The sequence below is a fragment of the Ambystoma mexicanum genome, chromosome 3p, assembly GCF_040938575.1.
Source record: "Ambystoma mexicanum isolate Mex_15411 chromosome 3p, UKY_AmexF1_1, whole genome shotgun sequence".
NCBI classification, from domain to species: Eukaryota; Metazoa; Chordata; class Amphibia; order Caudata; family Ambystomatidae; genus Ambystoma; species Ambystoma mexicanum.
This window is the reverse complement of record NC_090925.1, coordinates 149,428,078-149,445,397: the sequence shown is the minus strand read 5'-3', so window position 1 is coordinate 149,445,397 and position 17,320 is coordinate 149,428,078.

Below are 17,320 nucleotides of genomic sequence, written 5' to 3'. Positions count from 1 at the left end.
TTATTTCTGAAATATGGGATCTGCATTTTATGATGGTGATTAGTATAGATTTGAAGTTTTGCTCCATAACTCATTTATGTAAAAAAAATAGGCTTGTGAGACAATGGAAGTCATAAAATGCACTCACCTAAAATGATGTCACTTTCCCGGAACCAATCAGCCCGGAGGGAGGAGGGGACACCAGTAGCCTGACATTTCCCAGTAGAGGGGTAAGTCCAGAGTACCTCCCCCCAGATTGTAAAAATCTCTGATGTCACTCTGGCTATATAAGGGGGAGACATATTCAAGATGTGAAGATTCAAAGACTCAAAAACCAGATCAAGAGGCAGCTGATTCCATCCAGGCAGGACCATCCAGATCCAGGCAGAACCACCCATCCATATCCAGGCATACCCAATAATCCAGGGAGAAAGGAGGAGCCCAGCTGATTCCATTCCGGAGAGGCCAGCTGACCCAGTGACCAGATCCCTTGACCCTGCTGCCCAGTGACCAGATCCTTGGCCTCACTGTCCAGAGACCTTGCTGGCTGTCCAAATTACCAAACTCAAGCTCATTTGTAAGTATCACATCTCCCAGTACCGAAAAACTACATATCCCACTCTTTTACCTTTGCATCCTATTCAAATCCTATAAAAATACCATTAAAATCCCACTCATATCCCAAATTGCCAGTATCCTCGGTTTACCCTTTCCTTAGAAGAATCTGTGTTAGTCCATATCTGTTAGCATATTTCTTTTCTATTTCTTTCAGTTATCTGTGTAAGTCCTTAGTATCATTTGAAATAAATCAATTCATTCCCCTATAAAGAGATTCACGGTGAGCTGGTTGCAATTCGAACCACCTCATGACAAGTGCCTTTCTTTGACAATTATAATCCTTAAAATATAGTCTCAGTACAACTAGTCATTGTGCTAACAAAACCGTATTTGCCCGTGTATTTTCCTTTTCTTTAAAAAATCCGATTTTCATTTCCCATCGAAAAACGCACACTATCATCCTATAAAAGTCATCCCTTCCTGTATCTCAGTATCCGATCTGTTCTGTGCCTGCATCCCTGATCTTAAAAAACGATTTCCGATTTTGCCAGCTAAGCCCATTTTCTTACCTGCTTGTCATTTTAAACCCTGTGGAAAATAAGAAATTGCAATTCCCAAAATCGTTTTTCTCACCTGTGTTCTCGTTGCTTTGGTGCCCTGCTCAGAAGCCTGCAAGCTTCCTTGTCTCTTAAGTGCAGCCACACAAATTTCTGTATACCATTTTGCTTCTTTTGAGGGCTTTCATTTTCATTTCTGGCCTCCCATTCTGGGGTGGTGGGCTGGATTCACATTTTGATTTTTCCCCTCTTCTTTTTCACTCCTTGCCACTGCTTTCCGTCCACAAAAAATTTAGTCAGCAGGTGTTTGCGGGAAGTGCTGCATGGGGAGTGCATAACCTAGGTGCCATTTGTCATCTAAAGAAAAAAACGATTTGACTTCTGTTTTTCATAAAAGGTTTATGTAGATTTTGTTAGAAAGTTGAATTAAATGTGTCATAAGATTTTTCATTTTTATTGCCATGCCGTGGTGGCTGCTGCCCTAAATTCTGTTTTGCTCTGATTTTTCATTGGATTCTAAAAATAAATAAATATTTCATGGTTACACACCGGCCTGGTTCATGGTCCATTGCGACACAGGGTGTTTATCAAGGTGGGTGTGAGACTGGTTGGGGCCTACTCAAACCAAGAATCCAGGAATCAAATAAAATATGAAAAATCTTTTTATTGGATAATCTTTTTATGGATTTTTATTGTACGCCACCTTCAGTGTCAGTGGTAGAAGTTCCTGTCTGGAGTGTGCTGTGTTATAAAATCTGTTACACAGTAGGGGCTCCTGCCGCGATTGAAGTAAGTGTTTCAACCTGTGACAGCTTAACACAGCAGGATAACTCAGCAAAGGTAGTGATACTTTTGGTGGTTAGAAAATTGTGTTACACTGTAAAAGCGCCATCCCAAAACCTATACCCTAGGTATCAGGCCTGTGTGTAAAAATAAAGTAAACTTAACCCTAAACTAGACTAGAGCAGGGTACAGAGTTGTCCTTGCATAAATCATTAAATAAAGGAAGAACACTTTCATAATGAGCACCGTAGAGATTAATATAGCTAGGCAGCACCTTCTGCACAAACTATTCGTTAGAGGGGAATGTGCAGAGCAGGAGCAGGAAGCCTGGCTATCCAGCATGATGCAACATGTCACCTCTATGAGCATGGATGTCTGGCAGGACAGTGGCCTGTTACATGAATCATTGGCTGAGTTTTACATGACTCAGAATATTAAAGAGGAGCAGCTTAAAATGGTCCAACTCACTGCCTACATATACCTCCACATGGGCGTTATGGAAGAAAAATACCAAGAAAGTGTAACCCTTGTGCAAAACCAGTTTGAGCTCTTAAACCAAAACCAGAGTGAATTGAAACAGGTAGAAGAAAAATTGCAAAAGAGCCAACATTCTGAGGCAGAATTTGAAAACCACATCAAGCAGCTCAAAGAAGAGTTGGCTGTACAACGACAAAACCATTTAGAGCAAGAGGCCAAATCAGCTACATTAAAAGAGGAGTGTCAGGAAAAGGTTGACTCTCTGGAAGAAAAATGAATCAACAAATAAAATATAACAGAGCCTGATCAGAGCAGATAATTACTTTACAAAAACAGATTGAGAAATTGGAAGAGGAGAGTAATAAGTTAATCATTAAGGAACTCCACTCAGGAAACCTTGTACCCAGGGGAAGACAATTTGGTTGTGGGGGTGGCAGCACTGCCCACATCTTTGGCAAATCCACCTCTTTGACAATAAGGCACATTTATACTTTAAGAAATGTTTCCCGCAATCTGAATAAGCAGCAACGTGATATGATGACAGTTTTCATGTGATTTTTAAGCAAGTAGAATGAGACCCAGTGCAGGCTGCTGCTAACTCCACTCCCAAACAGAATTTGACTAAGAGCGCCAGAAATTAGGCGCTATAAAACAACAAATAGATGAACTAACTGAACAGGTTGGCACCCTGTATCAGGAAAAATATGCCCTATACCAGGAATTGTGCAAATTAAAAACAGACCTACAGAAAAGAGAGTCAGACCTTCAGGAACTGACTGACCTAAAAACGGAGTATGCAAAATTATTGGGGCAGATGAGACAAGTAGAAGGTGATTTAGAAGAGACCACCCAGGCCAAAAATGTGCAGATATAGGAGATTAACTTCCTGCAACAAATGGTCTGAGTGTTCCCAAGCAATACAGGAGGCCCAGAAAAGAAATGAGGCCCTCTGTGATGAGAACAGGGGACTCCAGAGCCAGGTAGCAGCACAAGAGACGGTAATAGAGGCCAGTCAAGCCCTGATAGCAGATAAAAAGGCCCAGGCCTTTGCCTGCTATCAAGAGGTAGGGGCTGAGAAGGAGAAACTTGGGAAGTTAGAAAAAGAGTGTGCTAGGTTGAATCAAAGCTTGTGGGACCTAGAAAAAGTAGAGAGTGGCAGGGCAAACCCTGATCACAGTGTGATGCCCTCTGTACCAAGGGACTAAAACCCATTCACCCCCCTTGTATGCACAAGGCACTGTTGACTTCATGTCCATAGGTTCACATGAACCAGACTATATACACACAATAGGGGTTCCCCAGAGTGAACCATTCAGAAGCATTTTTGAATGCAATTTGTTTATATTGGTCGGCCCCTATTTTGGCTCAACCATGACTTCAATTGCTGATTTAATCTTGACAAACGGCACACATAAACATTATATAAAACAATTTTTATTATTCCTTGTATTACATTCTATCGCGGAGGCCATTCATTCATATCGCTCCACATGTAAAAAGGCAGTCTTGCCATATTCAATTCATAAATTCATGATTAATCATGATAACTCACAATTTAACATAAACCGTCTACATGTACACAGATATATGATGTAACGTCTCTAATGTGTCATTTGAAAATAAAGAGACCCAACATCGCTCCCGATTTCAAGTGCAATACATATATTCTTTAAGCACCTATGCAAAATGCATTTGGTCCGAAGCTGTTCATCAATAATTCTGCGTCAAACTCTCCATGTATTCAGTTTTGTTAAACAAGAACATAGATAAACATCCGGGCATAACACAAGGACTTAAGATCCCAAAAGATTCAGTTGGATTGGTTCCATTCATGAAAAATACCTATCCTATTCTGTCCCTGTGTAACCATGTATAACAGGTGACATTTTTGCCCACGTCCTGTGAATGCCCAGTACGATCTGAACCCACATCCCAGGTCTACGTCTTCAGTATAGCCCCCCCAGACAGTTCACGGACCATATTCAAGGTCGGTGTTAGTAGTATTTTGTATACGACCTGTGCTATGTGCGCGTAGGTCATTAATTTTGTAGGGGGCATCAGTCACGATCTGAAAAAGTACATCTATTGAGAAGCATGATGGGGAGTGGACAGATCAAAGAGTTATTAATCCCAAACTAATTCTACTCACCCCGGCTGTGTTCCATGTATCCAAATTGTCATATATATCTCTAGGACATAACGATGTTCCACCAGTTAAACATAGAGCCGCCATAGCTAACAACTGCCAAAGACGAAAGATTACTAAGACATTGGACATCTCACTGCTCTGGGAGTGGGCATACTAATAGATTCTTACGCCGTCCCTCTAGATTGGTAACACATTGATTGTGTTGCAGTATACATCCTTGTAATATGTGCAAATCAATACTGTGGATTCACCTCATTGAGCCCATTATAGATGGTGTCTAGGCGATGTACCCACCTTGCTTCCACGTTGTGGAGTAGACGTGGAGTACACGTACCTCTCGGTACTGCTTAAAGTATCCACCATACCAGATCGTCCATAGTGTGGCCATACTCCATAAAATAGGAGAACAGGGGTGCGTTGATGCTCTTACACCTAAGACGAGACCTGTGCTCGACAATCCTGGTATGTACGCGGCTGGATGTTTGCCCCACATACTTTAGGCCACAAGGACACTCTATACAATAATAGAGTTAGGAGTTTTAAAGTTGGTGTGGGTACGTAGTGACCATGTTCTTCCTCTTACTTGAAAATCCTTAACTTTTTTGCAGAATCTGCACACTGAGCAGGTTCCACAAGGGAAATGGTTTGTGATTGGGCGAAGATCCCAACCTGTAGTCTGATTCCTGCTTGTCTGAGGTCTGGAATGTACAAACAAGTCCTTTAGGTTCTTTTGTCTAGTCATTGCGAACAAAGGCAATGGCTCATCCGTAAGTTCCAGTCTAACAAGCGGCCAAAATTTTGTAAGCAATTTCTTCACTGCATATGTATGCGCCGTATAGGGTAATACGCATACCAGGTTTTCCTCTTGCTGAGATTCCCTTGGGATTAATAGGGTTTCTCTGGGTGTGTATCTGGCTCTCTTGATCGCCCTAGTGACCAGCTTTGTGGGGTACCCTCTTGCTATGAGGAGTTCTTTAAGGAGACCAGCATGATGTAAATAATTGCTGGTCGAGGTACAATTTCACCTTAATCTTAAACACTGACCATATGGAAGGTTGTCCTTGACGCTTCTTGGATGGAAAATCGTGAAGTGGAGCAAGGTGTTCCTATCCATAGATTTTCTAAATAAAGAACATTCAAGTTCTCTGGTTCCTCACACATATACAGAGATTCAAAAAAAATTGATTTCACTCATGCGGGTATTGATGGTAAATTTAATGTGAACCAGAAACCATGAAGAAGCTAGACTTAAATAGGCCTAGCATGGTGGAGCCGGCAGGCCACCGCCCATCAGAGATTGATGGACGGGCATCACTGTTCAGGTTAAAAAATGACATGGATGATAGATCTGATCAGGAAAGCTCCTATGAGAAAAAAAAAATCAGGGAGCTAGACCTGCAGAAAGGAACCACTTTGTTCGCTTTGCAGAGAAAAAGGAGTCTGAGTAGAGGCCCCAAAAAAGTATTTTGAAAACCTCCACCCAATCAGGGAGGTGGAGGGAGTCCTCCACCAACTCTGGAAGCAGGGAGGAGTCAGAAGACTACTCTCTTGTACGAAAGAGGGCATCCAAGGGGAGTGACCCAGAGAGCCCAAAGCACAACAGGGGAGATGAGGCTAGGCCCCATCATTCTGGGAGAAAGTCCCATGCTCAAAGAATTAGGGAGCGCCTAGAGGATAGGAATGGGACCTCAAATAGCAGCAGCTCTGAGTTTGAGGGTGAATAGACTCAGGTGCAGTGGCAAAAGAAGGCTAATAAACAAACGAGGACTCTGGTGAAAGACCCAATTAAGCAGATTAAAGCTACTAAAAGTTTCATGACTTTGTACCACTAGAATGCCAAATATTCTGTCTGGGAGCATCTGGAGCTATATGAATAGATGATGACATCTTTTGACATTAAAAATTATCAGAATTGTATAGAATTTGCCAAATGGACGTTCTCCCCAGAGTACTCCAGCTTCTTTGCTGGGCTGGAAGACCAGAACCATTCAAGGTGGTCCACCTACAAGGCGGCCATCTTGAAACACTTCTCCATGCACAGAAACACCCAGGACCGGTGTAGGCCGCAAGGCGGCCTACAATCTACAGTGTGGTGGAGAGGATCAGGCCCAAGAGAAAATTGTTCAGGAGCTAAAGGGGGCATTTGCGCAAATTACTAGGCGGGTGCACACAAATAGTAGGGAATATATAAATACCTATTTTCATACACTCCCAAAATATATCATGACACAATTGGTAAGGGGTTTTCATGATGACAGGACCCTGGACTGGGTAATAGAGCAAGCTACCTGGATCTACGAGGTCCAAAAGCCCATAGAAAACAAAAATCGACCAAAAACCTCAAACCAGCCAATACCCCCACTGCTGCTAAGGTGTCGGAGGTGAAGGTTGCCCCCATTTTGGACCTAGAAATGGGTGGGGGCCTAAAAATACATCGTCCCAAAACCAACCAAATCAGAGACAGAGAAGACCCTCTGATCAATCACAAACTGGTGTGAGTCAGGTAGGGTATCCCACAAATGTGCCCCCTAACATCAGCCCTAGGAACAAGGGCAACAGACCCATCTTGGGGTACGTGTGGGCTCCCCGGCCCAGGGGGGGGATCCAATCAGGCGAGTACAGCCCCTGGAACATTCCCTCCTAACTTCCCTCAGGAGGGCAGTAAACTCCCAAATTCTGGTTTAAGCTTTTTCCCCAGGAACCCTCAAAACCCCAACATCCAGGACAACCCTCCTTACTCTCCCCACTTTCAGGAGTCCTGACAACCAAATCCGGGAGAGGGGGGCAAGGGTGGAGGGCCCCCCTCTCCGTGAGAAGGGATAGTTACCCTTCCCGAGAGCAACCCAGATTTTACACAAGACTCACTTACCAGCCGGAGCGGGTGTCCCAACTGGAGCGCCAGGTCCAGAACCTAACTCAAGAACTGAGTCACATTTTGAGGGCTCAGCAGAACCCTCAGATGAACATGGCGGCTCAGAATAACTCCAACCAAGGGTCTGGCACCCAGGAACAATGACAGTGAAAGAACCCCAATAACCCACTGGTTCCAGAGGAGGAGGCACGGGAGGAAGGGGGATGTAAAGCCCTAAAGGAAGCTTTCTTCCTCACCCGTGAAAAGCCCCTAGAGGCCCCGGAACCGGTACTTAAATCTCCTGCCGCCGAAAATCTGCAACCTAGGGAACAGAGGGTGGGTAGGAGAAACAAAGAGACCAAAAAGACCCATTTTGTGGAGGAAGTCAGTGTCCTCCAGTTTGATGGGGAAGAATCCTTGGAGGATTCTGGGAAAAAAGTTTTATTCTTCAAAGACGGGGGAATTCCTCCCAAAGAAAAATGGGTCCCAAAAGACCACAACCCAGACTGGGTAGGTGTGGAGACTGATTCAGAATCACCCATCACTGAACCCCAGAAATGTCATCCAGAGAACATAACGATAAATGAGGGATCCTCCCCACAAACCGGTTCTAGTGACTGTCTCCAGGTAAAAGGGGACAGCACAGAGCTAGGGGGAACAGGGGATTCCGAAATCCCACCTATTTCAGAATGCAAAATTTTCTTTACAGATTCCCAAACTCTGACACAGAAAACTGTTCAAAACCCCAGTGTCGGAGTCCAAAATAAAGAAACTGACCGCCCAGCTTGCCCAAAATGCCCATTTCCTTTGCCCCTTGGAGGAGAAAGAAGGTAGGTCCTATGCCCCCGTCCCAGTGCAAGGGCAATGTGCATCTTCAGCCACTCTTCCATCCAAAAGGGCCTTTCAGCAGCTAAATTCAGGAAGGGGGGAGACCCCTCTTCCTGGACAACTCCAGAACTTCGACGGGAATTAAATTCCTGTCGAGGGCACTGAGGATCTGGAGATTAAAATTGGGTGACACAAGGTGAAACACCTGGTAATAGTCGTGACTTCAGAAGGAACCCCCTCTCTATTAGGAAATGACCTCCTGTGGAGGTTGTCTCCCCTGATAGACTGTGTGAACAAGGTTCTCTGGACTCAGGCTAACCGACCAATAAAATTAAAACAAAGCATCAACTATGTCAGTTTAAATGGCACATGCCACATGGTTGAACAAAGATCTGACCAGATTGAGTTCCATACCTGACACTGTAATTGCTGTAGGACAACAAACTGGTGATGGGAACTCCTCTCCATTCCAGAAAATCAACTTCCTTCCAGTTTCAAGTGGCATTCCGCACTGGAAGGAAATACCTTGAAATTGTATACTGATCCCCAATTTGAAAATCCAAGTCCTGTAGTAAAAAGTGATGAAACACCAGCTCAAAGCCTGACTGATATTCAGAAAATGGGTCAACAGCTGTTCCTCCCTATTCAGTTAAATGAGGGGAGGGAGCCTGGTCTCGCCAGAGTATGCCTGAATAATGGAAAGAGCTTCATCAGCGAAGCGTTGTTCTGGAAACTCCCAAAAGATCTGACCATTCCCACATATAAATTGCTTGATAAGTGGGAAATGGGCCTGAAAATTCCCGATTCCAAACATCTCCTGGCTAGCAGGTGAATGCTAAAAATGTCCATAGGTGATAAATGCATAGTGCATAATTGTTGGTTCATGTGAGATGCCCTTGCAGCATTCTATTTAGGCAGTGAAATTCTCAATCGGTTCACAATTAATTTGGACCTCATAAATTACAAGGCCCGGTCCCGACTGGGGGGCCACTCTATGGGCTTTGATGATTCTGAAAAGGCATTTCGGTCAGCTCAATTGCTGCCGTATGCGGTTGAAATAACAAATTGGGGAAGAGGTCACCATCCCAGGACGGACCCGACAATTCCCACTTCCCTAAAACTGAAAAGAGGACAGAAACTCCAAAACCCAGACGCTTATGTGCACCTGACTAACCATCTCCAACAGCAGCGGTTGGGGCTGAACCCAACACCATTACTTAACTTAGAACACAACACCATTCCATTATTGGTGGATAACAGCGACCCTAGGAGTATTACTCTGGGCGCATGCACCATTATTGGAATGGCGGTTGATGACCAGCATTTTTCCATTGATTTAGGAAATTAAATCATAGGACCAATCCCCAATGACTGTTAGGACTGTGACAATGACATACCGCCAGAAAGGATCTTCACCCAACAAGGGGGGAATTTCCTGGTGTACTTTTCCTGCCCTTATGGTTGGAAGGGGTGACTTGTGACATCAGGAAGGATGAGGTGATATTCCAGGTCCACAATGACTGCCTCTCCTACCTGAAACCCTCTGTCCAGGTCAACACCCTCACCAGAGATCTTTCCACACAGCTGGAAGAGGCAGCTGAGATCGCAAAACTCTGAGGTCTTCCCAGGCTTCAGACAGATGGTTGAAGAACGGGTCAATGTAAGTAATTCCACAATTACTTCCTGGATTCTGTCCATGCAAGGCTTTCCTGTGGAGGTCAGATATGGCCAAAACAAGAAGAGTCCCCTCGCGCAAGGTTTGACTGACTTGCATGATTGTGCCCAAGAAAACTGTCTCGAGGACGAAAGTCTCAAAACCCAAGACAACATGGAGGCGTACCTGAATTCCCTGCACAAGGTCTATGAAGAAGACACGTGTAAGGGGATGCCCACAGTCTATGTGGATGGGTGCTCCTACCATGTTGACAACAACAGGTAAAAGGAACTGGTGGCCAGCGTTGGGAATGCCTGGGTGAATGATGCCCCGGAGCCCTCCGCTGGGTACAAGATCGGTCCCCGCAGTAGTCAGGTAGCGGAGTTGATGGCCAGCCTCACTGCCGTGCAACACGGACTCCACGAACTGGTCATAATCACTGATTCAGATTATGTCCGGAACGGGTTAGTGGAGCACCTGATCAGTTGGAGAACCAGAGGCATGTTGTGTGCAAATAATAAACCACTCAAGCATGGGAAACCCATACTAAATATTGAGGATCTGGTCACCTCTAATGGGATGAACATCTATTGGAAAAAGATTAAGGGTCATTCCAGAATAGAGGGACCAGACAAAACTGGAAATGATCTGGCTGATCAGTTGGCCAAAACCAGAGCCATCCAGGGGGATATCCTTGAGATCGAGTCCCTGTTGGGGGAAATCCAGGTCACTGATGCCACCAGGTCCCAAACACTTGCCCACAATGAACTCTCAACTGCCAAGTGGAGTAAGGAGACCCCAGATGCTCATTCGATCACAACACAAAAGGGGATCCCATTATTGGAACATTTTACCAACACATTCAGGACCCTGTGAACTTTCCTCTGGCGGAAACCGATTCCATTGGGAAAGAGGATCTCAGGGTGTTGATGAAGTTTCCCAAAATGTTCAAAAATCCAAGATGGTTTGTTGATAAGGAGATCTATCTCCGGATGTGACCAGTGGGTGGTACCTACCTCATTCCAAAGCCTGATGCTAAATCACGCCCATGAAACGGCCACAGCTGGTCATCAGGGGTTTCACACTACTTTAGAAATCTTGCGGGAGGTTGCATACTGGCCACACATGGGGCAGGACCTCGACCAATATTAGAAGGGGTGTCTTGTGTGTGCAGAATTTCAGCCAAGTTCACTCACACACACACTGAGCTCCCCTCCAGAAGAGGGGGCTGAGACTGCCTTGGTCAGATTTACAAGTAGATTTCATCGGGCCCGTGATTCGCTGCGCTAGGGGGAACAAGTACATGTTTACAGTAACATGCTTGTTTACCAAATGGGTGGAATATCTCCCGGCCCCAAATTACAAGGCAGTAACAGCAGCCGCCCTGATGGTCAACCACATCTTCACGTGTTTTGGCCTTCCCCCAAAGGATTGAGTCAGACCGAGGAAGTCACTTCACCAGCAAAGTGATGACAAAGATGTGGGAGATACTTGGGGTAAAGAGAAAACTCCAAACTGCATACCACCATACTCTAGTGGGGGAGTTGAGAGGTACAATAAAACCATTGTGAGCATTCTTAAGAGGTTTGTGGCAGACTCTGGGCCAAGTCGGGACATCCGATTACCGCTTGTCCTGATGGCCATCAGACCTACACCATCTTCTGCAACCAAAATGTCGCCATTTGAGCTAATGACTGGACGAAATATGGTGCTACCTCAGCATCTGCTCTGTAGAACACATGAGCAGACACTGATTAACGCCTCCACAAAACATGAAAATGTTGAGAATCTAAGAAAACACCTTCAGCATGTTTTTGCGTACGCTCATCGGAATCAGGAGGAATCGGCAGATGGATGAAAACCCACTACAACTTAAAAACAACTAAAAAAAGAATACCAAGTAGGAGATAGGGTCTGTACAATTTTCAGAGGAACCAGACTAAGGAGAGAAAGTTCCTCCCCTCCTGGCACGGTCCCTTTAAAATTGTAGACAAAATTTCACCTGTCGCCTACAGGATTCGCACCCCCAAAGGAGAGCTGTCAGAAGAGAAATGGGTCCACATCAGTCAGTTAAAAAGTTGTCACCCCAGACACACTTTGCAGCCGATTGATGAGCCAAAGGAAAATCAAACAGAGGAACCATCAGAAGAATGAGAAGAAAGGAAGAGAAAAAAGTGGAAATAAGTATTTAGATGTATAGGTATATTTATATAACTGGGAGTATTTTTCTTTAGTGTTATTGTAAAAATTGAAGAAAAAAAAAATGTAAAGTCAAGTTGCTGTCCTGGTCCTGTTGAGTAAGTTTCTGCATGCTATTGTAAAAATGAAACAGGGGTGTATAAAAATCAAGTTGTTGAGTGAGGAAGAGATCACAGAAATATTGTGACTGTAATCGTTGTTCCACTGTTGTAAACTTCCGGGAATATTGTCATTGAAATATCCTAAAACCTGTTTTTATCTATCTCCTATTAGATAATTAACTCCATTACCTCCTAGCCTGGTGAGGACCTCCCTGGGGACCTAGAAGGGAAGGAAAGAAGGTGCCGCTCCATACCCTCCATCCGAAATACGGAAGGAAATCCTGGAGTGTCGCTCCCTGATGAAGGAGGATTCCACCAAATGAACCCCACTCTGCCCTACTCTCCCTCAACAAAAAGTCCCGCAGAGCAGGGGAGGAATATGTGGGGTACATTTACCAGCCACAACAGATATTCCATATATCGCAAAACCGCATTTCAACATTCACCCAAAAACGGCTGTGCTCCTCTGCTTAACACATGTGTGGCGAGATTTGAACACAGTCACCCCAAGAATGGCTGCATTTTGTTTTCCTTCTCGTGAATCCAGAGAAAATAACCTAAATTCAGAATGGCTCTACATTGCTGTTCTATCATTTAAAGACTCAAGGCTGCACAAGAAAATTACCTGCATTCAAGACGGCATCGCACTTGTGCCTCCTTTCATTTTAAACACCACAAAGTTTTTCTCCATTAAACACAGCCCTGCATGTGTATTTCATTTGATTGCCATAAAATAAGGCAATCCCTCACAGGACAGCATTGTTTTCATTAATAAAGTCCATGAAGAGCAAAGAACTCTATTTCAGTCCGCACGGCTACGATTTACTTTTGAAATGAACCATCGCACTCAAATTACTGCAAAGTAAAGTAATAGTGTGGCTCTCTCCCTTACGTCGTGTCAGTTACAAAGAAACTCTTTGCAGCATATCTCTGTGTCTAGAAACTGACCAGATGTTTGAAAGCCTTTCAGAAAGTTAATTCAAAGGAAACTGTGTGCGGCAAAAATCGCATTTGTGAAATTAACATGAAAGAAAATGACACGTGTACATCTGCTTTTGCGAAGTAGGAAAATGCCCTTTTGAAAACTAAATGTGAAATAATACCGTGGCTCGCAAAGAAACACAATTGTATATGAGGGTGGAGGGGCTGCAAAGCTATGTATATTATCCTCTTTCCCCCCAAAAAGACTTCAATCAGCCTGGCTGAGGCCCAGGAAATCCAGTCAAACGAGTTTGGCAGGAATTCTTGTCTCCCAATTTCGCACTTACCAGTGAACTAATGATTCAAGGCATGGGCTGGGATTAACAGTGTGATAATGACTGGTTTAGCCAGACTGCCAGGGAGAACTGCTCCACAAAGGAAGGGGGTGAAGCCCTGTGTTTTGACCCGGAGGCGCGATTTTCTCTACATCTATTCCCAGCACCCACTGGATGGCTTCAAAGAGCATCATGGAAACCCTGTGCCGAGGGGAAGACAATTTGGTTGTGTGGGTGGCAGCACCGCCCACATATTTGGCAAATCCAACTCTTTGACAATAAGGGACATTTATACTTTAAGACATTTTTCCCCGCAATCTGAATAGCAGCAATGTGATATTATGACAGTTTTCATGCGATTTTTTTCAACAAGTAGAATGAGACACAGTGCAGGCTGCTAGCACCTGGGGAACGGGAATGGCAGGATAAATGCATTTATGGGTGAAGTATAAATGGCACATACATCAAACTTGATGAAAATATGCGAAGTAGTACTGGCCATATGTGTAGCCATTTGCGGAAATTTAAATATTATGTTATTAGCTGGTGGAAATGTTTTAATTGATTGTGTTGTGCAGTCTCTTTTATGGTTTTTATACCGAAATAAAGCTGATGATGATGCTGGTTTCTAGGAGACGCTTGTAAACAAGAAGGATCTCAAGACCAAGCGCTCTAATTTCACTACTTTATTTGGAGTGTGTATACTGAAAGGGAACAAAAAGAAAACCATGCGATCTTTCCCAAAGACAAAGCAAAACAGGGTAGCCTTCTCTCAAACATATGTCTGTTTCTCCAGTTGAATGGGAGGGTAAGCTTTCAGGCCCTTGCAGCAACAATCCCTGCTCGTACAGTTCAGTAGGAACTTAGTTCAAACATATCGGGGGAGGGAGTTACCTCACCCCTCTCTAGGATTATGTGCTCAAGGGAGAACCAAACAGTTCTGCTCAACCAAGACTAGGGATATGCTTTTGGAGGTGCGATACCCGAAAACTAAACCAGCCTCCTCAAGCCTGGTAAAATTGTCCAGGTCTTTTTACAGTTTAGGACGAGGTCAGCCAGGAAAGAGACAAAAGGATCAAACCCATATGGCGCTTTTGCTTCAGCTCCTCTAGCTCCCTGACCCCCACCAACGCCTTCTCCCTATTCTCAGACCCGACCAGTTTACAACCTGCCTCTCTAGAACCTATCTCCTCTAACAAGCAGATTATTTTGGTGGCAACAAGGAATGACGGGACTAAGTCGTGCCATGTGATTGTTACAAACTTTTATTAAATGAAAAGAAATGCCCAACTGTCCTTATGCTAAGGGGGTTTCCCTACCTAAAAACTAAAAACTGGGGCTGTCATGTGGTCCGTCGAGTCCAAACAAAAGAACCGTCCTGGTCAATACCTCACCACTTTCCCTGTCACTACAATAAGGAAGAATTAAAGTTCCGGCTCTGCTCGAGCCCAGGAGAATGACTCCCTTCTCCTGGATATAAAAGTTCTCTTTATCTAGAAACAGTTCCTCGTAGGAAAACCTAAATATCAAAACCAGTTCAAACAGTACCCAAAAGGGCTAAGAGAATAACTCCCTTCTCTTAGCTTGCCTCTTGTGTTGATGGCAGAATTGAAGAAACAGAAATTATAACTTCAACAGAAAGTTCTCTCCCTTCTCCTAGCTGGACTCCTGGACTTATTGGTACTTCAGTTGGTCCCCAGCTGGGATGAAGAAGATATTTGTTGAGTCCCTCTTGCACCACCCTCTTGTGAAACTGCCGGGGGACTTGCGGACAAAAGTGATCTCTCAAAAACGTTTCAGTCTCTGCCTTTCCTGGCCCTCTCCCAGACTTAGACTGATCCCAGATACCTTCTCTCTGAGATCATCACCGATTTCACCAGGGATTGCAGGCTCCGTTCTGCTTCTGCTTTCTCGGCTTACTTCACCTGGAAGCCGTTCAGGTTGTGCAAGCTTCTCTGTTTCACTAACCCACTCGGCAGACCAACGGCATGGCACTCCACCTCCATTCTTTATCCACTCACAGCGTTTAGGAAAGACGGTATGGGCAAAGTTGTTGAGCCAAATGGCCCACCCATTACAGGTCTCGCTACCATCTTCCCTTCCCCCCTCCTTCTCGCTTGTACTTCAGCAAGCACACCGCTTTTTCAGCAGTTTTGGCCCCAGTCTCCCAGAGTCTGGATTCTCCTTCTGTGCTTCTATGGCAGCTTGCCTGCTCACCAGGTTCTTTCTCAGGGCTTTTCTCTGCAAAACCCAATCGCACGAGCTCCAGCAGGTGGGTTGGACAACCTCTCCTTTGGTCGTCCTCTGGCCTCCAGCATCCAAACACTCCCTTCAGGAAAGGGATCTCCTCATGACGAAGGACAAGAACAATGTCCATCTTTACTTTAAGGTTTGTATAGAGGGAACGGCCCAGTGTAACGTCAGTCCAATGAATTGCAACTAGTGGAGTGATCTTCCCGATGGCTTCCGCATTCTCCGATTGTTCCTGGTCTTGGTCGAGACAGAGCTATCAGAGGTACTACAAAAACACTTTGTTTCTGACATAAGCCTGTTAGCAGAGGAATTAGGCATAGACATTAGTCTTGGGTCTTGAGAGTCAAAGGGGCCATATCCCAGACTTGCATCCTTCTCCCTAGGAGGGGAGTTTATCCCTATGAGGTCCTCCCGCATATTACCACCCCAGAGGGATTGTTGGTTAGCGGCTGCACCATCCTGGCCTCATAGGAAGGGGATTCCCCTCCAGGGAGAAGTGACACCATCTGAAGGATCATATTTCCTAGTTTTCTGCTTCACAAATGGTTATTTGATAAATAGTCCCTTTCCTTTACTCTTCTCTCTTTCCACCTTGAATTATCAACATAAAACCACTCTGCCTCCTCATTCTCATCCTTGTTTTGAAATGTCTCTTTTTAAACTTCCTTTGTAGCCATTGTTTCTGCAACTACCCCCTCCCTTAATATGTCACAGTCCACTGACTGTCACTTTGGCATGTTCTTATCACCACAGTCTCCTCTCTCCTTTGGCCACCTTTCCAGCTCGGTCTCTCCAGCCAGCACCTCCTCTGCTACTCTGCATACTTCAACAATGATCCTCCAGCCATCTCTCTCTCCAGCCTTCATCAAACACAAGCCCCGGGATCCTGCAACCCACATATTGTATGCAGTATCTTGGCGAGTTCACAGGCTGCAGACCCCTAAGTAGCAGAACGTGGGTTTGTGTGCCCAAGGGGACAGGAGGGAGTGTTGGGGTCTCCAGATTGGAAAGTGGTCTGAAAGGGTTCAGCTTGGCTTGAAGGGGTCTGGTGAAGTAAGAGTGGCAGACCCCATTAAGTGAGGTGGACACAGGGCGAGTGACATAGGATCCCCCCCAACTGTGCCCTTGACTCATCATTCACTGGCTCAGAGTGACACCCACCACCAAAGCTACTCCCCCCAGTGGTCCAAATAGAGGGGCAGGATTCTTTGTCACAGTGGGCAAAGCTTTAACAGTTGGCATAGACCACCTCCTCGGAAAGAAAGAAAAGTTAAGATGGAATGCATAGTTCAAGGAAATAATGTTTCAAGCATAAGAAAACAACAAACTAGTAATTTCTCAAGCATCAACAACATTTCTCATTGTGTGTCTGCAGAGAAGTAGTTAATGGCTGTAGAGTTCAACAGAAAGTTGGCCCTGGCAGAACAGAAGATTGCAGAGCTTATAAAGCTGACTGACACCATAGTACAAGCTGCTGTCACGTCCTGTGGTTTACAAGCTACAAAGTACTTTCCCACTTTTGTATATACTAATTTTACCGAACCCCTGAACTGTAAACATGTTCACTATGACTAAGCAAGCTGTCTGCCACTAGGAGTCTTCTATGCTGACCTAATTTCAGAGGAGGAAGGGGTGTGGGGGACCTCCTCATTTCCCTTCCAGGCCCTCGACCAGG